This window comes from Leptonychotes weddellii, chromosome 4, assembly GCF_054177405.1.
Source record: "Leptonychotes weddellii isolate Sample4059 chromosome 4, ASM5417740v2, whole genome shotgun sequence".
NCBI classification, from domain to species: Eukaryota; Metazoa; Chordata; class Mammalia; order Carnivora; family Phocidae; genus Leptonychotes; species Leptonychotes weddellii.
The window spans coordinates 141,598,132-141,624,771 of NC_138372.1; positions in this window are offsets into that span (position 1 = coordinate 141,598,132).

The following is a 26,640-nucleotide window of genomic DNA, read 5'->3' on the forward strand; positions in this document are numbered from 1 at the left end:
CGTTTATGTAGATCTGTAGTTGTGCCCTCCTAGGGGTGATGTCTTTGGCAGCAACTTCTCTTGTCAAGTTATAGGAGTTTCTGATGGATGGTAAAGTCACTTGTATTGGCCTACCCTGACAACCCAGAAACTCATGTCATCCCTGATCACCTTTATTACTGCAAATATATCACCTCTCTACATACCCCATTGTTTACTTACCTTTCAAAGTAGCTCTAGAATACATATATTATTTAATGCACATGGAGATTCTTTTGGCCAAAGTGAAAGTTAATCTGTGTTAATGCTCAAATGATATTATGTACTTTAATTTTGTAGAATTTCATAATATTAGAGAAGGAAAAAAGTACATCCCTAGAGATATAATTTAGACTGGCCTCTCATTTACAGAGGTTAAGAGTTTCAAAATTCTGTATTTGAGTATGTATCATCCGTATATAAAATTAGGCAGATCAAAATTAGAATATTTCCCAGCTCTTGCTTGATTTCTGAAAAATGAAACTTTGATTTGAGAAAAGGAAAAACAGTTCCAGGAAACATCCAGGGGGAAAGGATAAAGATAGAAGAAAACATCCTAGGAAGAAGTGATAGGTTCTCAAGAATCTGGCTATATAGAGCTGCTGAATGTGACAGGGCATTTATAGCCCAGCTCACTAACTTTATTCATCATCAATAAATATTAATAGTCTGTATGAAAAGTTGAAGATTTACTCATAACTGTGACCTTGACCTTGTTGCAATATTACCTTGTTTGGCAGGACTATTATCATCCTTACTTCAGCTTCTGCTCTGTTTTTAAAAGGCAAGAAAAAGGAGGAAAGAGGGGCGCCTGGGTGGCTCAGTCCGTTGAGTCTGACTCTTGATCTCAGCTCAGGCCTTGTGTTCAAGCCTTACACTGGGCTCCATGCTGGGTGTGGAGCTACTTCAAAAAAAGAAAAGAAAAAGGAAGGGAGAGGAGTAAAACCTTAAACTCTTTATTATCAATAAAAATTATGTGAAATGTTGTTTGGAATATAGAATGGCAAGGAATTAAATAAAGATCATTTAACTACTCACTCTCAGGCATTGTGTCCCAATCCATGCAATATACCACTTTCATATCGTTGAAAAATGAGGGAGGATAAAATATTTATCTGGGGAGCTACATGATTTTTTATATTAAAGACTAGCTGTGCAAAAGAATGATGCAAAAAATTTTGGCTTTCCTAGAAATTATTCACTCTTTTTCACTCATTCCATCTTAACATTAACTTTGTGATGATTTTCTCAATTTTTTTCTATATCAAAACTTCATATCAAAACACTGTCCAAAGTGAATGTCACCCTGTTCACCAAGGGAAGGACTTTTTGAAATATCTGCTAATCTTCCTAATCTTAAACATTTATACAGACTGAAATGTCTTTAGTAAGTGAGAAGAAACAAAAGAAAGAATTGTAAGAAATGATTCATACCTTCCCAATGGTAAAATTTGAGCAGTTATGGACTGAACATCTGTGTTTCTCAAGGGAATTGGTCCTACAATTTCAGGCAGTGAATGACATTTTTGAATCCTTTCCAATGGCTGCCCACCTTTCTTGGCCACATAGAACTGGGCTAGGCAAATAATCAACAGCATTTTTTATCTCTCTCTGCTGAGCATCACACTAGGTATTTTGGGGAAGGATGCCAGCTGTATACATGGTGCATTGATATGGTTGCATACTCTATTCTCGCTCTCCCAACTTATTCTCAAAGGTCTTCTTTCTCAGGAGAACAGCTGGATGAGCTTCCTCTTCCTTCAGCAGAGTGATGCCAAATATTGGTTTCTGAAACTGGCCCCCTGATACATGTCTTTGTTTCCTGAGAGACCCAGGCTTCAACCACTTAGGAAAGACCACAATACACCTCGTTGCTTCATTTATTGAATTGCCAATTGATGCTCAGGATTTTCCAGTATGATTACCAACAAAAACAACCATGAGAAGTGCTCCTTTTAGCATCATTTTCTTTTCTTTCTTTCTTTTTTTCTTTTAGATTTATTTATTTATTTTAGAGAGAGGGCATACAGGGAGGAGGGGAAGAGGGAGAAGGAGAGAGAGACTCTCAAGCAGATTCCCCACCGAGCACAGAGCCTGACATGGGGCTTGATCCCAGGACCCTGAGATCATGACCTGAGCTGAAATCAAGAGTCGGACACTGAACTGACTGAGTTACCCAGGTGCCCCAGTGTCATTTTCTTAATTAGACCTTTAGAAAAACATTATTGAATCCTGATTCAGGAGGTACATTAAGCTGTACAATTAAGATGGTCCATGTTTACTTAAAATGATTCAGTGATTAATCTTAAAGTTTCTCCTTTATTTAGTTGTTCATTTATTTATTCATTTAATCTGTCATTTATTCAACAAGTATGTGGATATTTATTAGTTGGCAAGTTTTGTGTTAATTGCTGGGGTACATGCAGTGAAACGACAATTAGGTTACCTGGCCCAATGAAATTTAAATATAGGATGGAGGGGGTCTATGTTACACAGTGACTTTTGACTTTTAATTACAACATCATAAGGTTCTTTCAATTTGTTAAGCATGTATGAGATGTCCACTTTATGAAATCACAGATAGTGCTAGATAGAGCATTGAACGCTGTGAAAGAAATTCACTATGGTTCTTGCCTCCCAGGAGATCACAATGTGGCCTCAGATTCAAGCATATTTAAAATTACTCTTAAAACTAGGTAGACATTATAGTAATAAATAAAGTGATATGTGAGTTAGGGGAAAGAGAGAGCAAGGGTGAGAAAAATGCGCTGGAGTGGAAGAGAGAGAAATTAAAATAGCACGCATTGAAGACAAGGATGGAAGGGAATGGGGAGAAATGGCAAGTCCTTCCTGACAGGTACAAACAGACAAACAAACCAGCCACCTACATGTTAAGGTAAGCAAGTAAGGTCATTATCTAAGAACAGTAAGAAAAATTGCTGTAGGTAGATAGTTCAATCCAGAAATGTAAGTAAAGTCCACGCTAGGAAGGACTTTAAGTGACAGGTTGAGCAGGTGGGCCATTGTGGCACATGAAAAAGAGACTCACTGACGCCTTTCCGGGAGAGGAGCGACACTGGTTTGATCAGCTTCACAAAATAATGTCCGCGGCAATACCTATGATGTCCTGAAAAGGAAAGAGCCTGGATATCACTGAGAGAAACACTACAGTTTTTTGGGTGAGAGAGAACGAGGACTCCATCTAGGGCAGAGGAAGTGAAAACTGAAAGGAGAGAGCCTACAGAAAGTGAATTGAGGCAAAACCTAGAGCTTTCTGACCAGATGGTGATGGTCGTGGTGGATCTTTATTGCTTATGAGTATACTAAGGCAGAACCTCAAAGGGGCTTCTTCCAATACCTATATTCTGCTGCTGGGCCACAGGTTGGATTTTGCAAATAATAAGTTTTTGATGTCCTTCTATGGATTTTGCAAGTAGTAAGGTTTTGATTCCCTTCTAAGAGAGCTGTTTCAATAATTAAGTGGCAGAGCCAACGTCACAATTTTAATGAATTGATGCCCAAGTAGAAAAGAGAAATTTGAATCAGTGAGTAAAGTCAATTCAATCTGTCAATTAGAGGATTAAAAATTGGCTCCCCAAATTAGATTTCTTCAAAAACAGATTTCTTCTTCATTGCTTAGTCAGAGCCAAATGGATGTCTCTTTGATGCAAGGAAATATTACAAAAGTATCTTCTTATTTTAATCATAAAAATAACAGCTATTTATTGAGCACTTCGTATGTGCCAGGGACTGCTTATAGAGGAGTTTCCATGCACAATGAGAATGCAGGTCAGATGGATCACACAGCAATTGGTATTTACAAAACAGCAGCAGCTTCCTTTTCTGTTAAAAATTATAAATATGAAAAAGGTAGAGTCCTGATATCTAATTTCTATAATTTTTTTTTTTGGTCCATGATTTGTTTGGATGCAGAAATCCTAATGCTGAAACAGAGAATGAAATAAAATATTCTGCAATTTCTAGTTGGCTACCTGGCTCTTCTGAGCCCTTAGCTTCAAGGATTTTTCAAAATATATTTTTCTGCACCACAGCTCAGAGTTGCTAAATCCAGAAATTGAAACATTCTGAGAACCAAATCATTTCAGGGTAAATCAAAGCTCTTGGAACATTGCCCTAGGATTTTGAAGATAGTGCTTAATGGTGAAAAATGTTCAATATTTTTAAGGAAATTCCAATTATGGAAGGCTGCCCCATTCACACTCCCGACGAGGCAGGGTGTCTGACCCAGGGTGTCTTCGTTTGTCCTTCCCTCCTGTGAAGAACCAGGACCCTGTGGGTGAAGGTGAAGGCCTGGTGCCTGGCAGTTCTATCAGCATGTCTACTCTCTCAGTTAACCTTTTTGAGGAAATCTGAGGCTGATGTCTGTTTCCAACTCTACCTTAAAACCTAGAACTAGGTACCTTCCTTTATTCCCTTCTGACCAGTTTCTTTTCTGACTATTATTTTAATGCCAGCAACTGTGATGGCTCAAACCTTCTCCAATATCTTGTCTGTGTTTGTGTTCTGTAAGACTGGTGATGGAACCAGAAGATGGAGAGAGAAAGAGTGAGCATAGCTACGCAAGCCTTAAGACCAGGAGGCATTTTAATATAGTGGTAAGAGCATGAGTTATGGAGTTAGACAGCAATGTGCAGTTACTGATTGTGTAACTTGAGGCAAGTTACTTAATGCTTTTGTATCTCAGCTTTCTCATCTGTGAAATGGGGATAATAAAATTTACATCATAGGGTATTTTGAGGAATTAAATGAGAGAAGCACATAGAACACATTGTTGGTGATAAATACATGGGAACGATGCTATCATTAGTAGTAATACAATAACAATGAAAGAGTAGAATAAAATAAAGATGAAGCAGGGTGAGGGGGAGCCGGGGCAAAGGCCATCAACGGCAATGCTCGACAATTCAGAATATGCTCTTACACCTCTCTTTAAAGTGATGGAGGAACTTGATCATCTCGATTTCACAGGGCTTTTGCCTCTCATAAGTAGATATGCAAGATCGAGTGAAACCATGTCAACCTGAAATATCCTCTTTCTCCTTTCCCCTCATTTTTCAGAGGCTTTCTGAGTTACCCTTCCTAAGATGCTGTCACTACCGATCTCTTCTAAGAGAGATTTTTTTCTATTGAATTAGGCAATAAATTACATACCATCCAGTATATTCTCTCATTGCTTCCTGGAGGTGTAACTTCCAAATAAGACCGATTTCCTTGAGTAAAAGAAACTTACTTCATACTTCTTATAGATCCCCAAAAGGACCTTGCACAGCTGAGCCTGCCCAGAAGCCCTAAACTGATACTATAATGGGATATAAAGAGTAATAACCTTAAGTTTCTTATGCCACAGAAAACCCATTCAATGGGGGGCATTTCCTTCCTCAATAGATAGTAAATTTTCTCTCAGAGATAGAATAAATATTTACTTTTTCCTTGTTACTTTTCTACATTGTGGTCTCCCTTTCCTACCCGTGCACAAAAATTCATAGATTCTTGACTTAGATGGACTCTTAAAGATTACTTAGTTTTCACAACTGAACCACGAGCACCCTGAAAGCCCAGGGGTTAATAACCAAGTGAGATGTAGTGCCCAAGACTCAGGACTTCCCTCCTGCCAGGTTCTTCTCATGGCTCTTCATCCTTCTCACTGAAAGATGATCTTCCAGCTGATCATCTACATATACTCTGCCTTGTTATCTTCTCTTATTTTTTCCCCCATCCAAATCATTCAAGAAATTTACATTTCACAGAGATGAAATGTATGTTTAAGCAGGGATTTCTAATTGGGCTTAAAGTTTGCTAGTGTTTTGTGGAGTATTTTGCAGCAAGGCTTTGTGTTTCTTTGTGAAATTGATTTTATTTTACATTTCTAAATTTGAGAGGGACACACTCACACATATGTGCCTGCCTTTGCATCTATTCATATATGCAAACATACACACACTTCCCAAATCTCTTCTTCTCTCGGATAAGTAACACTCTCATCTTTGTTCTCTATGGCTGTTTGTCCCAGTATATTGAAAGGCATCTCAGAAAGCAATCAGTACAAATATTGTCATTTAGGTCAGAGTATATAATGTAAGGAGTGGGGGAGGTGAGCGGTTGGTGAAACCCAAGAAAAAACACATACAAATGAAAGGGGAAACTTAAGCAAATAATTCTCACAATCCCCATTTTTTTTTTTTTAGTTTTTATTTTAATTCCAGTCATTTAACATATAGTGTTATGTTAGGTTCAGGTGTACAATATAGTGATTCAACACTTCCATACCTCACCCCGTGCTCATCACAGCAAATGCCCTCCTTAATCCCCATCACCTATTTTACCCATCCCCCCATCCACCTCCCCTCTGGTAATCATTGGTTTGTTCTCTATAGTTAAGAGTCTGTTTCTTGGTTTCCTTCTCTTTCTCTGTTTTTCCCCCTTTCCTTGTTTGTTTTGTTTCTTAAATTCCACATATCAGTGAAATCATATGGTATTTGTCTTTCTCTGACTGACCTATTTCACTTAGCATTATATTCTCTAGCTCCATCTGTATTGGTGCAAAGGGCAAGATTTCATTCTTTTTATGGCTAAGTAATACTCCATTATATATATATATACATATATATACACATATATATGTATATATATGGTATACACATGTATAAAGCATGTATACATGTGTATATATACATGTAACACTTTCTTTATCCATTCATCTGTTGATGGACACAGGCTGCTTTCATATCTTGACTATTATAAATAATGCTGCAATAAACATAGGAGTGCATGTATCCCTTTGATTAAGTGTTTTTGTATTCTTTGGGTAAATACCCAGAAATGTGATTGCCGGATCATAGGGTAGTTCTATTTTTAACTTTTTGAGGAACCTCCATACTATTTTCCACAGCAGCTTCACCAGTTTGCATTCCCACCAACAGTGTATGAGGATTCCTTTCTCTCCACATCCTCATCAACATCTGTTGTTTCTTGTGTTGTTGATTTTAGCCGTTCTGACGGGTGTGAGGTGATATCTCATTGTGGTTTTGATTTGTATTTCCCTGATGATAAGTGATGATGAGCATCTTTTCATGTGTTTGTTGGAGAAATGTCTGTTTTTGTGTTCTGCCCATTTGGATTATTTGTTTTGGGGTGTTGAGTTTCATAACTTCTTTATATACTTTGTCACAATCCCTATTCTTAACTTGATTATCCTAATATCATCTCTTCTATCTTTCCTATCTAATATTGTCTTCTTCCTCCACATTTCCTATCTTGTATTAGTTGTCTATTGTTATGTAACAAATTTAAACAAATTTAAAATAACAAACATTTATTATCACACACAGTTTCTGATGATCAGCAATCTGAGAGAGGCTTAGCCTCATACTTCCGGCTCCAGGGGTCTCATGAGGTTGCAGTTAAGTGGTCAGTGGGGCTGCAGCAATCCAAAAGCTTGACTGGAGTTGGAGGATCTCCTTGAAACTCACTCATGTGGCTGTTGGACTGGGGCTTCAGCTCTTCACCATGTGGGCTCCTCTATAAGGCTGTTCATAACATGGCTTTCCTCAGAGCAAGTGATGAGAGAAAGAGAGAGAGTTAGTATACAAAGAAGATGGAAACCACAGTGTCATTTATAACCCAATATCAGAAATGACAAACCATTACTTCTGCTTCATTCTATTGATTACATGGACCAAACCTGGTACAGCTTGAGAGGGATGTGTATATAGTACCAGCAGGCAGGGATCATTGGCGATCGTCTTGGAGGTTGGCTACCACATCTTCCTGCCCCCATAACTTTCTTCCTCCTTATTTTGAAACCTCTTCCCGAATGGATTGTTAGTTGCGAAGTGGTAACAATGTTGCTTCGTTCCTATTTGTTATGTAGATAGATAGATAGTAGATATAGATACATACATATGTGTAAGATATATATTTTTAGAATATATGTAAATACATCTACACACATATAGTATCAGATTTTAATGCTTGACAAATATTTTCATTTGGAAAATGTAAATCATTTGTGTCTTCAAAAAAATGTGATGGACACTAGTTTCATAGTGTTTTTCCTTGACAGTAGAGGGTGCTGTTGGTGTGTGTGGACCTAAGTTGAACTCGGAAGGTAGAGATATGATGGGGCTGGTCAAGTTCTCAAATTGAAAAATAGCCAGATGATTTTCTATCTGATTGGTTTCCAAAAGTCTATATTTTACTTCTTAGAAATGAATTTTATTTTTCTTTAGACAATAAATAGGCAACATTGGGCTTTCCATAAGTGCTTCTGCTAATTCCAATGGTTTTTTGTAGTTGTTCTCAATACATGTTTTTTTGGCCCTAATAACAGCAGAGAGCAGAATAAGACACTGGAAAGTTATGTTGATATGGATTGTATGATGATCATAAGGGAGGATACTGTCTCTTACTCAATTTGGCTCCTTCATTAGGATTGGGAGTTTTAAGTTCATTTTTTGCATATTGGCATTTTGCGGGAGTATTGACTACAGACACTGAGTTGGTAAGGATGGGATATTTTCTCCTCCATTAGAATGGGGTGAGTGGTATGTGTGGGCACTTGAGGGGACTGTTATTTCTGTCCTGACTCTTCACTTTCTTTAAGAAAGTATTCTCATTAGTGGTACAGGCCTTTTTGGGGTTATGCAAGTGTTTTAGAGACATAGCTATTTGAATAAATTCCCAGTATTTGCAACAATATCCTAGTAAGACTATTGTGTACTGGGGCATGGTAATTTCTAGGAAAAAAAAATCTGGCTTCATCTCTTCAGTATGAAAAATATTGTTCTTCTCTATCATATTTCACAGAATTCCATTTAGTTACCACTCATTCTGTTGCAAAGTAGTGCAAAGAGCATTAGTTTTTAGAGTTAAAAAAAAACCAGTTTCAAATAATACTTTACCACCTCCTGGCTGGGCATAGTCTTGTGTCTCAGTTTGTCCCTCTGAGAAATGAGAAGTAATAATTCTAGGGTTATTACATTCTGTGTTAAGAATTCTGCAAAAAAAAAAAAAAGAATTCTGCCTATATTCTTTCATTTAATTTTTATAGCAAGCTTTTACAGGTATACATATATTTTCTCTACTTTTAAAAATAAGGAAATAAAATTGAGACACAAAGAGTTTAAGTAACCTGTTCAAGATTATACAGCTGATAAGTGGCAGAGTTTAGATACAAACCCAAATGCATGCAACATTAAAGTCATCCCCTCTGCTTATTATTAATCTGTAATAATACCAATGTTACTAGCTTAAGAATTACACATGAAAATGAACATCTATTAACCAGCAGAGAGTCTTGTACTGTTTACACTGAATAAATGTTAGTTCCCTTCACTTCTCTTATTTGGAGCAATTTAGCTCACAGATGAAAGTAAGAACATCTGTTAAGGATGATGACCTCTACTAAAAGAGGCTCTGTCTTACTTTTGCATAATGATATCATGATTGTTTTCTTGGGAAACAAATTATAAATGTCCACAAAACTGACAAAGGAAAAAACTGGTTACCCCTGGATTCTTCCTGAAGCTTGAAAATCTATATAAAAGTGCACATTAAAGAGAGTTCTTCCTCTTGTAAGTAGTACCTATTTTAATCATAACCCTTGGAAGAAAATTTAAATGTAAAAAGGTGAAAATTAAAAGAACTATAAATAACAACAAATGACTACCTTGTAAATACAAAGCCACATTCACTCCCGGGGCTGTTATGTCTACAAACTATTTGAACAACAGTTAATAAGCACATTCCCAGTGAAAGAAAAAGCTAACTGATGTTTCATCTGAGTGCACCCTTTGTTGAGCATGTTTGGAAATGTCGAGCTTGGAGATAGCGATTTCTGTGCTTTTTGCATTAAGGTGTGTGTATGTGCCCACCAAAGAAAATGAAGAGTTTTTCAGGTTCCCCAAATATTCCTTTACTAATATTCATCTTGTAAAAACATAATAATGTGCTCTGCTTGGATTAGCTGAAAAATCATGTACCTTTCTTGATGGTTTTCCTTTTTTTCTGTGTTCTCATGCTGAGATAACCCACTTGTGGTTCTCAGGCTGGTATTACCTTGATTCATGGGTTGTTTATGAGGCTTGTCTTTTGGTATCAATGGGATGGACCAGGGACAGCAGAGTCTGACTCTCTGCAAGCAGAGACTGGAGAGTTGCTGTCCTACCTGAATTAATCCTGTCCTCTACATTCTTAACTATAAACCGGGGACACCGTAAAGCTAATATTTAGGCTTGGTTTTCAGAAAATGGACCCCATATTTTTTGGGCCACAGAAAAGTCAATCCCAAATACTATGGTCTACTTCTTTTTTCATCTTTAAATTCCAATTATTCCCTTGAACTTCTCTCTCTTTTTCTTTTCCTTTATTATATTTTAGGGCAAATATCATTATTCCAGATCATATTATTTTATATGAAAATAAATTTATGTTTTTGAATGGTCTGGCACATGAACAAGTTATTGAAATGACTAAAGCTAGCATAAAAAGGATGAAATAAATATTTTGTAATTGTTTGGTTTTTGGCTTAACTGGTTTCAAGTTCCAGCTCCATTAGTTACTGTGTTTGATTATGGGTAAAGTATCTAGCTTTTCTGTGTCTTATTCTTGATCTATAAAATGGGAAAAGATAGTGGTTATTTGATGGAATTGTTTTTGAAAATTTAATGAGATGGTCTTTAAAATGTTTAGTATGGAGTCTAATAGAGTTAAATTTTATGGCATATGCCCCTTGACTATTTGAATTCATAAGGACAAGGAAAATCATCTGTATTACAATTATAATTAGCTGTGCAAAAGCAACTTATTTCCTCTAGCATACCAATATAGGTGTGGGAAGGAACATCCACCTCTTATAATAACATAACGGTTCTTGAACATTTGTATCTTAGTCCAGGTCTTAGTTAGTATGGAACCAAGGCAACAGGTTTTTAAAAGATACACATTATCTAAATAAAGTCTTCTAATCACCTACCTTTACTTTATGGATGAGGAAACCAAGACTCATAGCAGGGGGCTTGCCCATGATCAAATAGTTAATAGTAGAACAAGAATTTTTTTTTTTTTTTTAAAGATTTTATTTATCTATTTGAGACAGAGAGAATGAGAGACAGAGAGCGTGAGAGGGAGGAGGGTCAGAGGGAGAAGCAGACTCCCTGCCAAGCAGGGAGCCCGATGCGGGACTCGATCCAGGGACTCCAGGATCATGACCTGAGCCGAAGGCAGTCACTTAACCAACTGAGCCACCCAGGCGCCCCAATAGTAGAACAAGAATTTAAAATCAGTGCCTGAGTTCCCTACCAAGATGCCTTGCCAACTCATCTGAAAAGCTAAAAAACAGTCTAGGATTGCACCACTGGGCTGCTTGAAATATAGAACTGTAGTCTTTATTTCTAATAAATATTAAATAAATATTTTAAAGCATACATACTGTTTTTAAGAACTTTTAACCAATTCATATGTCTCAAGGAAGAGCTTTTGAAAATGTTTGAGGCCATGGAGACTTGCATGTCTTTATTTTGACCATTGCTTTAGTAAGAATATAGCTGAATTTCTTCTTTAAGCTTTTTTCTTATATTTTTATGTTCGTGTTAATTACACCATGTACAAAGGAGTTTCACATATGTTTACAAAACAAACCCTTACTATACTTTTGTAATTACAAAGTCTGCCACTAAATTACTGTTTCATATGTTTGTGTTTCAATTATTAACTGTGGCGGCATATAACTAAAGCTGAAAACATGTCATTTCTATGATAATAAGTGAACGCAATTAGCAGCATATCTATTCCACACACAAAATATATTCATTTGCATTCTGTCTCCTTGTATTATTTAACTGTATTTAGGCCAAGTCATGTCATTTCTGTTACCTTTTTTCAATCTAAAAGAACTCTGTCTTATTTTGTAAGTGCTTTTACAATGTCTAAATAAACAGAATTGGGTGAAGTGATGACTACAGACATATACCTCACTCATTCAGTTGGTTACTTTCTGAATTTTTTAAAGCTCCAAATTTTTCAGACTTGTGGTGCTTATTTTTAAACCTATAAGATATGGGCATAGTATAACTTTGCAAATAAATTATATCATTTTATAAGTCTCTTTTCCTGAGTGATGAGTCAAATCTCTTTATTACTTGCCAGCAATCAGCAAGTGGGGAAGTAGCTATATTTGTCTGTGCTGCATTCACATTATATTAACTAGAACTGTTGGGATGATAAGTAATAGAAACTCAACTCAAATAGTATAAGCAACAATATGAATTAGTATAGGGGATTTGGGATTTCACATAGAACCCAAACGTAGAATGCAAGTAAGCGTAAGGAGCCACCTGACGCCAGAACCCAAAACCCATCTAATCTGGGTTGTCCCTCTGTTCTCTGAGTGTCCCCTTCATTCTCTTCTCTGTACTCTGCCTTCTTCTGCTTTGATCAGCCAGTCAGCTGTGGCCATGGGGTGGAGTCACCTTGTTCCATCACAGTAGCTCCTTCTGTAATCTTGTGGGTTGATGGCACATTTGTGATCATGAAGAGAAATTCCTAGGAAGAAGAATTCTGGGAAGGCATTCCAACTCACCGCTCCCACACATGCACAAACAAGCATACACAAATTAACAGTATATTTAAATGACCAAGAAGTATTTCCAGTAACATTGCTGGCTTAATGTTAGTCATATTGTCAGATTACATGAAAATCAAACATGCTATAGTGAAAGGAGAAAGCAGAATGGTTCACTAAATGCAGTGAATAATAATATAACAATAATAAAGAATAATAATAAAATTAAAATAAAAAAACAATAATAAAATAACAATAGCTGCTATTATTGAGCTATTACCTTTGAGCAAGGCACTATGTTAGAAGCTTTAAATTAATCAAATTTAATTTTCACCACAATGCTATAAAGTGGAAAATATTACTATTTCCATATAATATTATGATGATGCTGAGCTCCAATACTAACATTATTATTACATGATGAAACAGAGGTTTAGAGAAGGCAAAAGCCATCTCAAAATTGCTCAGCCATGAAGTGGCTAAGTTTGTATTCACTTTGTAGGCTCTGAGGCTGCAAAGCCCATGCTTTTAACCATGAAGCAGTTTATAATTGCATTTGATTTTTACATTGTGTCCTCTGTTCAGGATCTCAAGGTCAAGTCCTAAAAACTAAATTCCATTTTGTCATTTTGATGGATTGAAATAAAATGGGAGGTTATAAGATTCTGCTAATCCCAAGGGAATTGTAATTGTAGTAGAAATTATCTCAAATGGTTCTTGAACATTTGCAGAATAGTCCAGGTCTTTGTTGGGTTTTATCTGCCATATATATACATATGTATTTATATAAATTTTTATAATTTATATAAATGTAAATTTATATAATTTATAATATAAATTTATATAAATATAAATATTTATAAATATAATAATATATAATATAATATAAATATAAAATATATAAATATAATATAAAATAATATAAAATTTATATATATATATATATATAGTCCAGTGGGGGAAAATGTCTTTTATTAGTAAGTAATCATAAATGCTATGAATAAAAATAAGGATGCAAAGAAAAGGAACATGAATATAATGAGGAAGAAATTTGTTCAAATATTTTTGAGGAAGATCGTTCCTGGCAGAAGGGACAGCAAATATAAAGGCCCTCAGACAGTAAGACAGAAAAATTCTCAGGGTATTGATATTTTATCCAGAAATCTTGATGAACTTTCTTATTTATTTTAAATATTTAAGTAGAGTTTCTTTTGCATTTCTACACAGATAATTATGCCATTTATAGATGATGAAAGATTATCACTTCATTATCAATGTGTATGTCATTTATTTCTTTTTCCTAATTTATGGATTGAATAAAAACTCCAGTTTATAATGTTAAGGAAAATGAAAGAAGTAAACCTATTTTCTTTGATTTTTATAAGAATATAGCTATTTAAAATATCTGTAGTAAAAACACTTTGTGAGGTTAAGGATGTTCTTTTTTTCTATCCTCTCATTGTTATAAGAGCTTTTTTTAATGGTAATAAGTAGTAAATTTTTCTGCAGAACTTTTAATGAAAAACAGCAGTCACTTACAACACTACTTCCTAACTTTGATTCCTATCCCAAGATGTAACCAGTTGTAACTATCTTCACTCTTCCTTTAGGATTTCCTCCATATTTCTGAATAACATTCTAATATGACTATTTCTGGATTTTTTTAGTTTCAGATATTATTTTAGACCTACTGCCAATGGAGTTCAGGATTTTACTCCATTTATATTTTCTCTACCCTTTTGTCTTATGATATTTATATCAAATCTTTAGTTAACACACTATTCAGTGTTATTTTATATAAATACATATATCTGACAACTGAGTCATATAGAATGCTATGTCTGCATTTCTTTTTTGTTGTTGTTTTTGTTTAACTCTGTTCCTTTCCCCCATTGTTTGCATGGAGCACATCCTCCAATAATTTTCCCCAAAAGGATGCCTGTGGCAGGCTGCATATTTTAGATCTTTATAATCTGTAAAAGTTTTTATTTCTGCTCTCATACTTGATTAGGAATCTGGATAGAATTAGAATTCTAGAACAGAAATATATTTCCTCAGAATTGTGAAGATGTGTGCTATTAAAATGCTTGATGCCATTTTTTTTAGTCAATACTTTGTTTTTTTTTCCCACTAGAAACTATTTTAAAGGTTTTTTTCCTACTAGAGGCTTATGAGAATGTGGCTCAAAGTCTTTAGTTCTAGGAAATCTTTCTCGCTATTCTTTGATAATTTTCTCCCTCTTATTTTTGTGTTCTCTTTTTCTTAAGACTCTTAAGATTCATCCTTCAGAGACTCTTTTAGAAATCTTTTCTTTGTTATTTTTTCATCTCTTTGGGTTTTCATTTTACTTCCTAAGGAGATTTTTCCAATTTTACCTTCCAACTCTTCTATTAACATTTTCATTTCTGATATCACTTTGTTTTTTTTCAATTTTGAAGATCTCTTTCAGGGTCTCTGAGTTTTTTGTTTGTTTGTTTTGAGACTTCCTATTCTTGTTTCAGAAATACACTATTATCTGTTTTCTTTGTGACTATTAAATTATTTCTCTTTAAGTCCTCTTCTGCTTCTTTTCCCTTTGTTTCCTCCACTTTTTTTAGTCCATATGTATTTGTTTTTGTCTCTTTCTCAAATGTCCGGTGACCTACAAATGTCTGTTTTTGTTAAAATGTAAAGCACAAAGGAGCTGACCAGCAATGAGGATATTGGGTAGCGAGTTTCTTATGAAGTCATGAGGCAGTTATTATAGGTCTTTGGAAACCATAATGCTCCATCTGAGGAGTGTAAGCATGGCTGTTGGGCCAGGGCCAAAATGGGAGAAGGCTCGTGTTTTCATGCATCAAGATGTAAACATTCACTTAGCCCTTTGTTCTCATGATGGCTCCCTCTGGTTTAAGAGAGTACATCTTCGAACATCTGCCTGAAACTGGGTGGATAGCAATGCTGTTCTGTGCAGTGATGAGGGTAGTTAGGGCTCTAATTGCTTCAACTACAAAATTCCAATCTGCCTGTTAATCCCACCTACATGTTTTGGAAACATAGTGTACCTCTAAGTCCTGAATTGGCTTATTTCTTGGTTCCCCACCAGGATATTCCTCCACAAACACAGACTTAGTTTCTAAGACAGGTTGAGTCTGTTTCTCAGCTTCAGACATTTTGTTGTCATCTCTCATCACATGTCCCAGTCCTTTGTCTCGTGGACTTCTCCCTTCTGATATCTTCATTATCATGTTTAAGTGGGGTTTCATGAAGGAGCTAAGTGCACAAAAGCAAGGATAGTTTTTAAGTGTCAGGGCAGTACTGAAAGGGCAAAGTTGCCAACTTTTAAATGAATCTGTACTAGTCAAATTGTGAAAAAATTGAATGTAAAATAATACTAAATGTAATTATTAAAATTATTATTATGGTTAATTGGAACAAGTTGAGTTTCCACAGGAAAAGTCATGGATCCTTAATGGTACTCATACAAGAGAGAATATAAAGTGGAAAAAAAATAGATAATTATAATTCAAGTAAGGATAAATATAATAGCTTATGTTTTATTTTTTACCGATTTTAATAATTACAGGGTTTATATATGGATATGTTGTGTCTAAAGTATAAATATATAGTTATTCATATTTAGATGAGCAAAAATTAAAAAGTTAATACATGGGACTTTGAGTCAGCCAAGTAGTTTTAGAACAAGTGGAAAAAAAGATGAATAAAAATGATGGACTATAAATGCGTAGTTTAGAAAGGCTTCTACAAAAATATAATAAATCAGAGTGGGAACTATACAGAGAGATTGATATTGACATATGGAATGGAGGGAGGTGACTTTTTGATCAATACTTTTCCTATATGCTCCTCTAGTATCAGTCCAGATTAGAAGTTTATTGATTCAAGATCCTTACTTTGCTAAAACGATGTAAAACACTATGCTTGGGAATTAACCTTATGATAAGTCAGTATTTAGATTCTTTAATTATAAGCTTCCAATTGATAAAAGAAGGTAGGCATTTTACTAAGCATAACAAAAAAGAAAGCAAAGACTTTCCCTAGGTATGCATGTGTGTTGCAGTGTTGCACGATCAAGAAAAAATGTCTACAGGGCGCCTGGGTGGCTCAGTCGTTAAGCGTTTGCCTTCGGCTCAGGTCATGATCCCAGGGTCCTGGGATCGAGTCCCACATCGGGCTCCCTCCTTGGCGGGAAGCCTGCTCTCCCTCTCCCACTCCCGCTGCTTGTGTTCCTGCTCTCGCTATCTCTGTCTCTGTCAAATAAATAAATAAAATCTTTAAAAAAAAAAAAGAAAAAATGTCTACATTTATATAATGTGAACTTTAGCGCTATCGAGTAGAAAATTAAAAGAATTAGATAAGAAGAGCTGAATATGTGATTATATCATCCTTTTCCTTTTTGTTTTTATGCCTTATTCTTATTTTGATGTAAGTTGTTCTTAATTGAGAAATTCTCATTTTTGTTGTTGGTATTTTCATTCTTTTGCCTGAGGAAATGGATGATAGGGAGAACAGGGAAGTCCTGTCCCTGAGGGTACAACTTCTGTGTTATTTTGTAGCGTGATAATTTGGAACATCTGCAAGTTTAGCTTACTGTGTTACATTATGTGTCTAAAAGTCATGAAATTAGGTGTTCCCTTGAAGTTTGAGGTGGTGCCTGTTCCTGTGGCTACGTAACATCCAGTAATGAATGCAGGTTTGAAAATATCATGAATTTATCTAGTCCAAGGACACATCTGATGTTTGAGTTTTCTCTGCAACATCCCTACCAAGTACCTAACCATCAAGCTCTGAAGGTTAGTAACAGTGTTACCAATTCTCTTTGATTTCCTGCCCTCTCTTAGCATCTACCCATTGTTTCTAGTTGTATCTGTTGCATATTCAAAACAAACCGAATGTGTCCTGTTCTGCCTAGAATGCTTTTTTCCAAACTTTACAAGACACAATCATACAGATATTTTGAAACTAAAGTCAAATTTTATTTCTTCTATGAATATTCTACAGGTGTTCCTTTATTATTATAAATAATTTTAGAAATTCCTTCTCCAGGAAAAAAATAATTGCTCTTTTCCTGGTTGTACAGGGAATTGTCTTAAGCATCAGTATAAAAGTTAACACATTAGGTGTGATTAGTTGTGTAAGTATTTACTTCTCTGCTAAAAACCAAAATTTTAAACTACTTAAGATGTATTTAAGAGTCTCTTGAATAAACAGCAAGTGTAAAAAAATTTTTTGAAATTAATTTGAAAAGAATTCCGTTTATGGCCATTTTTAGGGTGATGGGCTTCTCAGAGAAAAATACTATAAAACAAACAAGATTCCATATTCTTGCTATGAAGAAATCTTCAGAATTTTAAAATTTATATGTAATTATCCATCAGCTCCCAAGGAGAAGACCAAGTTACCACTAGCTGAAATAAATGTCTATTCTTAGCAACTCCAAACCAACATCTCTATCCAATGTAAGAACACATCCACAGGAGTAATGGGACTTACATATCTAAATCGACTTTGTGATAAGCTGTTGGAGGGCTTTGGGAATCCTTCCAGTGTTAGGGCCATACTTATACTGATTACAGGACCAATCAAGCTAGAAGGCAAATCTATGTCAGGCGCCCCTTCTTAAGGAAGAGATATTCCTGTTGATAAGTAGTTGCCTGTTCCTAAACCTGTTTTGCTATATAATTAAACCATTATTGCTATAGGTAACATGGATTTTGTTGTAGTTAAGAGCTTGGGTCTTGGGGCTAAAGACACACTATTTCAGATCTTTGATCTGCAGGAATGGCTGAAGAACGGTAGACAAGTTAAATAGCTTATCTCCTGTTCCCTTTCCTTATCTGAAAAAATGGAAATGAAAATATTTATTTCTGACTTATGTTCTCTAAATTATAAAGCATATTTGAAGCATTTGCTAAATGCCTAGCACCTTGTAAAGGCTCAAAACTGTCAGTCATCATCATCATCATCATTATCAACAAACTCAGTGATTTATTAGGTGCATATAAAACAATAAACATAATTACAAATTAGTTTTAATACATATCAGATGAAAACTAAATAAATATTTGGGATGCATATGGACCAGGAGCAAATTTCTCCTTGCCATTTTTTTCTCCCTCCATTCATCAGTCAAGAATATGGAATAAAGTGAGAAATAACAAAGCTTTAAAAAATAGCTTTATAAATTCCTCCTGGTGCATGTGACCATCTTTATATGCGGTTTCCTTTAGACTGCAAGGACCTTTAGGCCAGGGACTGAATTTAACCTACTGTTTAATATGGGCATTAATTTATTCAGTTCTTAAAACTTCACTCTTGAATAAGCTGCCTCGGAGCTAAGGAGATCAGGCAACCCATTTTTTGAGGGATTATTTTATTTTTTAGTACATTCAATGGTGGCCTGTGAAATCCTAGGAGTATGGCAGTTTCTCCCCCAACTTATTTTTTTCATATTACAAATATGCTTACTCTAGTGTAGTGGGATTGGCATTCCCAGGTTCAGGCAGTGGATCTGCAGTCAATACTTCTTCAGCATTATTTAAGCACAACTCTGCCCAGACACTCTGAATTTACAAGTTCTGGAATTAGTGAATGAATGAGTATTAAGCATTTACTTTGGACCAGGCCTAGAGCTAGACATTTGCAAATATATTATTTCAGTTAATCTTCAAACAGCCCCAAGGATGCATATTATAATCCCCATTTTACAGATGAGGAAACAGGCTCAAAGAGGTTAAGTGATTTACCTAAGGATATTCTAGGTGGAGGGGGCGATATGTTCAGAGACAAATTTGGGATTGTTGGAGCATGGGGTGTTGGGATGAGAGCAAACTCTAGGCAACTGAGCAAAATAGGACCTGGAAAGCCAGGCCAGGACAGTAATAAGGTCCATACTAAAGGATTTGGCTTTTATCCTGGAGTTCAGTGGTCCTCAAATTTACGATTCATGGATATCATCTGCCATGGCTGTTTAGAAAATGAAAATTATTACCCTCATTCCCCACTCTGAAGGCGGGGTCTGAAATCTGTATTTTCATAAACTGGCCAGGTTATCCCGTTGATTTGCTGTCCATACTTCAAGAACACTGTTGTAGGCAATGGGAGCTTTTAAAAATATTTTTTTGCAGGTGAATTTCATTGTTCTTGGATAATGAAGAGGATGAGCCACAGGGATACTAAATTAGAGACCATGAATTGTTTAGAACCCTGATTCTCAAGTTTGTCTGCATATAGGAATCACCTGAGAAGCTTTGAAAACTACCTATGCTTGGATCCTACCTGCAGAGACTGGGAGTTTATCAGTCTAGGGTGTGCCCTGGGCATTAGGATTTTTTTTTTAAGTTCCCAAGATAACTTTTAAATGCAGCAATTTTTGAAAACCACTCTTTTAGGAGACTATTACAAGTCCACTTGGGAAACAGTGAAGCCCCGATTTAATGCGGGCTTGGCAGCGCCGCTGATAGTGCATTAGCATTTCTGGATAGATCAGAAAGAGGGAGTTCTTTCTTCACAGAACTCACGGTAGCCTTGTGCCATGATCCTGGGCCTGACTTCGGTACCTGCCTCCCCTGCTGTTGAGTACCCATATGGTACCTTACCCAACCCAGCAACACTGGTGATATTAGGAGGTCACAGGGGCGTGCATAAAGTTAGGAGGATAGATGTGGTTTCAGTCTTACCCCTGATGTCTACTATGAGTCCCCACTTTGGTCCTCTTTTCTGGCCATGCCCTAGGAGCGCAGTTGACCTGCAATGTTGTGTTGAGAATTATTTTGAAGGCCAGGAGTCAGTGGAAAAAATGACCTTAGTCAAGTAAAACTTTCTGCCGGGGAAACCGGAGGGGGTTAAAGGAAACCCCGAAATCAGGCACCTGGTATCCCATTGTTAATTACAAAACATTCTCAGCCTAGATTTTACTTTTACGTAATTGAACAAAGCTGAATTCTAAAGGCAAAGGAGAAACTCTGTACCCTGACCCACTAACACATTGCTCAGAGGCAGATTTCTGGTACATGATATTGTTTTGTCACTGTTGTTGTTGTTTTAAATTGTTCTTTCTCTTGCTATTTCACAGATCTTGCACTTTGCAGGAACTTAGGTGGGAATATTCTGTACGGCTTTCTTTGCATGTTCTTTGTGGGGGATGTATCCTGTTGTAATAGGAGAAATTACACAGGCTTTCATTCTCAAGACTATTTCCTTTTCATTCTTAAGAAGGCAAATAGTGCCTCCTGATCTGAATGAGGCCTAAAGTACTCTTCCTCCTTTTTCTCCTTCATGTTTGCTACTATTTTTCTCATAAGTGGCTTTCTGGAATTTTCTACCTCCAGGATAACCTAAGCTTAGCAGCTGACTTGTGCTATATATGTTTTGTGGGTTACATGTCATGTCTTGCAAAAGCTATATAACAAAGAAATGGCAGTAATCACAAAAATTTTTGTGTAGCAGTGTAAGTCTTGAAGACTGTGGAGAAATTAGAAAAAAAATTGGTGTCAATATTATCTTGTGTTGGATATTAACATTTCCATTTTACAGATGAAGATTGAGGCTCAGAAAAGAGAAAAGGGATAGAATTAACATGTCATGATTGGCAAGTCTGGTATTCTACTAAGTATTTAATATGTTTATTTTATTTATTCACAAAAGAATTAGGTATTATATTCCCTGTTTTATGGATGAAGACACTGAACATCAGAAAGGTGAACTACTTGTCCAAGGTCAAACAGCCAGACCTGGTAAAAATGGCATTCAAATTGCTTTGACTGACCCCAAAGCTCTTGTTGTTTTCATATCTCTTAAAGCTTACAAAAATAAATGAGAGGTCAGTGGCCTTGTGACTTGTAGTCCAGGGCTTTTCCTTTGTTACCATCATAAGTTGCTTCTATTCTCTTTCAGGTATCAGAGTAGACTGAGCCTGAATCTACGCAGATCACATTTGAACCCAAGGTTAAGAAAGTGTTTTTGCCTCCACAGCTTTAAAGCATATTCTTTTTTTTTTTCCAGCCAAGAGCTCCAGAAGTTCCTAGACTCTCCTGAGTGGCTTAGCCTAAGATTTACAATAACAGCAAACATGTATGAAGCCCTACTATGTATCTGGCACTGTTCTAAAGTACTTTACACCTATGAATTCACTTAATTCCCCTTACAACCACTTGGGAAGGTGTTATCTATCAGAAGCCACATTTTACAGAGCGAGAGCTGGAATACAGAGAGGTTGAAGAACCCTCCCAAGGCCCCACAGCCAAAGCCCACGTCCGTGTTCCTGACTGGTTTGCCATGATGCCTCAACGTGTGTCTTACTTCCTCTCCTCTCTCTCCGTTCTAACAAAAGTTGCCCAGCAGACTGACCTTCAGATTATAGCTACTCACTACTCACTCTGTTTTCTGACTGGGCTTATCTTACATAAAATCCCTCTCAGGGATTTCTAAAATAATTCTTTTCTTTCTCTTTAAAAGAACAGCCCTGTCGTATGGATCTTGGGGTCATGCTGGCTGGAGGCTTCCATTTTCCATCATCACTTGAATCGCATGTTAGCTTGTATCTGCTTTAGACTTATTTGCTTTCCATGCTTTGGATTTGGTTTTTCAATGACCATGGAATCTAGAATAATTCTCTTCATATTATTTTACATTACTGAGAATGCCTTTAATGGTAGATATTTTAACATTCTATTTTAAAGAAATGACAAGCCCTTTAGCTAATCCGCTTGCAGTTAGATTTATTTGCTGTCTGATCCTCACAAGATCAAGACTTTTTTTTATATTGACAATGGAAAGTATATTAATGTTTCTGGCAATGTAGGTACTATATAAACTCAAGAGGTTATGAAGATTATTTTCTGAAATTGAAATTGATTATTCCCTATGAAGGTTGATTACAGCTATTGAGATCATGAAAATAAAATGTCAACTCTTGTATTATTTTAGAGAATAGAATTGCTTTCCTTTTCATGGATAAAATAGCGGTTCCATGCTATAACTTCACAAATGTAGTTGAGTTTTTTTTTTCCTAAATAGTCATTTTCAGAGGGATGATCTATGGCTTGTCAACTTACAGTAAAGCTGATGTAAAAAGTTTGTGATGGCAACCCTAAATGTTTTATCACCTGTCAGAAATTTCAGTGATAATAAAAAGTAACATCCTTTAAATTAATTAGACATGATTAGGACTTCAAGCTCAGAGGCCACTTCATTATGCAAAAATTATAACAGTTAGCTATTTAAATTACCATTAAATTGATTCTTATGTTAATTGATATCTCACTTATAACCCTAGATTTAAATTTATATAAGATCTTTGGAAATAATAATAAGATGAAATAAAATATTATTTTGGAGAAATTCTTATGTGAAAAATGTCCTGAAAAATTGATGGTTATATTTAACCCTCAGTAGAATTTCTATATTAGAATCAATCTAATTTCTCATGAAATGGCATAGCTTATATTCATCTCATGTTTTGTACAGTCCCCATAAACACCAAGAAAAGTTGCATTTGTGATTCAGGAGATAATTTCTTTTTCTCTCCAGTGAGTAGTGTCTTTTCCTGTCCAACACAGAAAACAGTTTAATCTAACCCTTTGAGATGCAGCACGTACTGTGACACATTTGGGGACAGGTGGGTAATGTGGTCAACGTTTGCAGATGGGAAGTGATAAATATTAAAGAGAAGAACTGACACCATGGAGTAGAATAGACTGGGGTATCACCTCACAGGGTTTTAATAAACAGGTGCTGGTAAAGAGCATTTTTGAAGTTAAAATGCCAGTTTCAGGAAACTTGGAATTAATTGTTCTTTAGGGACAAATTGAGATGAATTGGGGCACATCCTCAGTTCAGATACACAAGCTTCTAATGTTTTTTTCTTTTTGTTTCGAGTGACTAGTTTTGAATCTGCAAGATGGCAGATGAATTGAAATATTGTCCTGGTCTATTTTAGAGAGTCAAGTCTCTACTAATTATAATCCCCCAATATTTTTATTTCCAAATTTCTTACTAGATCACAAGTCCCATGAGTGTGGGAAATAGAGTTTATCAATATCAGATGGGCCTAATTCCTGGGGCTACGTTTTCAATCACATAAGAATTTCCCAAGGAATCTCTAGTTTACTTTATAGGTAGTAGCAATAACCGTATTCAAGTTGTAAGCTGCAATTAGAATATTATAAATTACAAGAAACTGTCTTTGTAGGTATAGAATCAGGATTGGGTTATTCAGGAAAAAATGGTTAGAGATGAAAAGGGAAATTTTAGCATAGGCTAACCTCCCTAATACTATCATTGCTTGCCCCTCCTTCACAACTAAGATCTTCACTCATGTTTTAGTAGTTTTTGTTTTGTTTTCTTCACTTGTCACATGTTATCACATCCTGGGGCTGAGCTGAAATACATCTAAGAGTTGAGCAAGGTCAGTGCCCACTAATGCACAATTAGAAACAAGTGCAAGCTGAGAAGAGAAGCCGAGTTGGGGATGGGGCTGGTACAAAAGTTCATGAAGAGGGAATACAATTTTATCCAAAAAGTTCCAGAAGTCATAGTCCAAAGAAGATGCCGAGATGATGTGCTAGCATCATTCCACTCTTCCAGTCTCGGCTTTGTGATGCTTATTCACACTTCATTTCTGCAAACTTCACTTCTGCTTTCCTAGTTGGTGCCCTCCCAGACACTCCCAATAGGGGGCGCTAGAGGGATACTGGAAAACTCCAGGAGCAAGAATGGATTTGTTCATTTCTGTGACTCTCTGTTCTTGACCACATCACCATAGCAGCGCTGCTTCACTCCAGTAGCTGCTGTTGATTCATTGTTCTGTTTTCTCAAGACTGACAAAGTCATCTTCATCACACGCTCCAGAGTCACTAACACCAGTTGGTCAGTGCATCTTCCTCCAAAGTCTGCGTTTCAGAGCCGACAGATTCCTCCTCTGAAATCAGAGGCTCTAGCACTGTGTTAACTAATAGGGTAGCCACTAGCTACCTGTGGAAATTAGAAGTAATTAACATTAAATAACATTTTAAAATTCAGTTTTTCTGGCACATTTCAAGGGTACAATAGTCCCATGCAGAGAGCATAAACCATTCCCATCATTGCAGAAAGCTTTCCTGAATGGTAGTGATGGCTAGCACCTCCTGAGCAGTGCTGACGTCTCAAAGGTCCGAGTTTTCATTCTGTGGGGCTTTTCCTCCCAGTGTCTAGATTTTGATAACTTTAACGTCTTCTCTACATTCCTTTTCCTCCATAAAGATGGTAGGTGTTTCCTGTAGTTTCTATCTCCATGATGCCTTATTTCTTTTTCTGCCTTTTCAGTTCTTTAATACCTAGGTAACAATTCTTTATATTAAATTCTGGGCCAACTGCATAATTTGGGGACTAGTGCAAAAAGAAAATGCAGATCTTATTCAAAAAGTGGGTAAAAGTGCCAGTAAAGGTACACAGTAAGATCTTTTTCTTTCTTCTTTGATCTCTCTCTCAACTTGTCATAGTGTTGTTTATTTTCTATTCAGTGTCATTCTAAATAAAAATCAAATAAAAAAATTTTAAAAATAGTGTGAATTTGACCATTCATCTTTATAGTGTACAATGCCAATTTCAAATATAAATATCAGACCACTTATTTCAATGTGGAATCTCCAACACTGAACAATTTGCATTTTGTGGCTCATTCCTGGAGGGTGTCTTGAGCTGGCCAGAAGGAACAAATGCAAGTGAGACTCAGGAAGCCTGGAGAGTTGGGGAGAGGGTATGTCCAGGCATAGAGCCAGCAAAGGGAGGGCTTGCAGGCATGGGGACATGCTCATGGTGGTGCGTACTCTAATAGGAGCCCAGGGTCTGCAGTGGCTGGCCTTGATGGCTATTGGCTATCCCCTCTCACTGGGCTGCTGAACTGATGTGGCACACCCTGGCCAAACTCAGCATCTGGGGAAATCAAGCCAGGTGACACCCTTTTTCATGGGCCTGTCACCCAACTCACAGGAGATGGATGGCTCTCAAGGGTCTTAAAACTTCAGCACAAAGGTTTAAAATTCTTGTAGTTGGTATGTAGATGAGGGTGGGAAAGAGGCTCACAGACAGGGCTGGTCCACCTAGGGAGGCCCCATGAGCTGTGGGACACATGTGCCCAACTCGTACTTTCCTGCCCCCATGCCCAGGACTATGCTGGGGTGGAGGAGCCACTGTCATTGGGCAGGGGTAGGAAAGCGAGGCCAGTGAGGGTCTGGGGCACCAGAGTGAGGAGTGGGAGACTGAAAACTCAGTCAGGAGAGGTAGCAAGAGGAGGAACCATGTGTGTGCTGAGGCTCTAAGCCTTTGGAACATGCTTTATTATCCCATTGTCTGACTTCATTGTCCCACTTATAAAACACACATTCAAAGGTAAAATTATCCAGAATTTCATTGCAACAACTACAGAGTATTAAATTTCAAGTGTGGAACTTGAGTGTGGGCCCCTACATGAGTGCCTTGTCACTTGTCTATGAAGCTGGCCCTACTTAAAGTAGCTCATGTGGTTTTGTCTCCTGATTGGACCCTGACTGATAAGGATGAGAAACCAGACATTAGGTTAACTCTGGGGGAGAAGAATAAGGGGCAACAAATTCTGCTCAATGTTTTTCCTCTCCTGGCACTCTGATCTAAACATCTGTCAGTTTTTTGGTGACACGCTATTACTTGAAGCTTCCTTTTGCTGTTGACATTTCTCAGTGGACTCCAAAGTCCATTGGCTTGAATACCTTATCTTTTCTTTTTCTTTTAAATTTAATGCAGAATGTTAATAAGTTAATTTTCTCTATTACTGCTGTTTTGTCTCCACCCTCCCCTCACCACAACTTCTGCCTTCTTCAGATGCCTCTACTTTGCAAAATTATCTTAAGAATAGATAATGCCCTTTAAAATTGTCCATGCTTTTTCTATCTTTTTTTTTTATAGTTTTTTTTTTTTAAAGATTTTATTTATTTATTTGAGAGAGAGAGAATGAGAGAGAGAGAGCACATGAGAGGGCCGAGCAGGGAGCCCGATGTGGGACTCGATCCAGGGACTCCAGGATCATG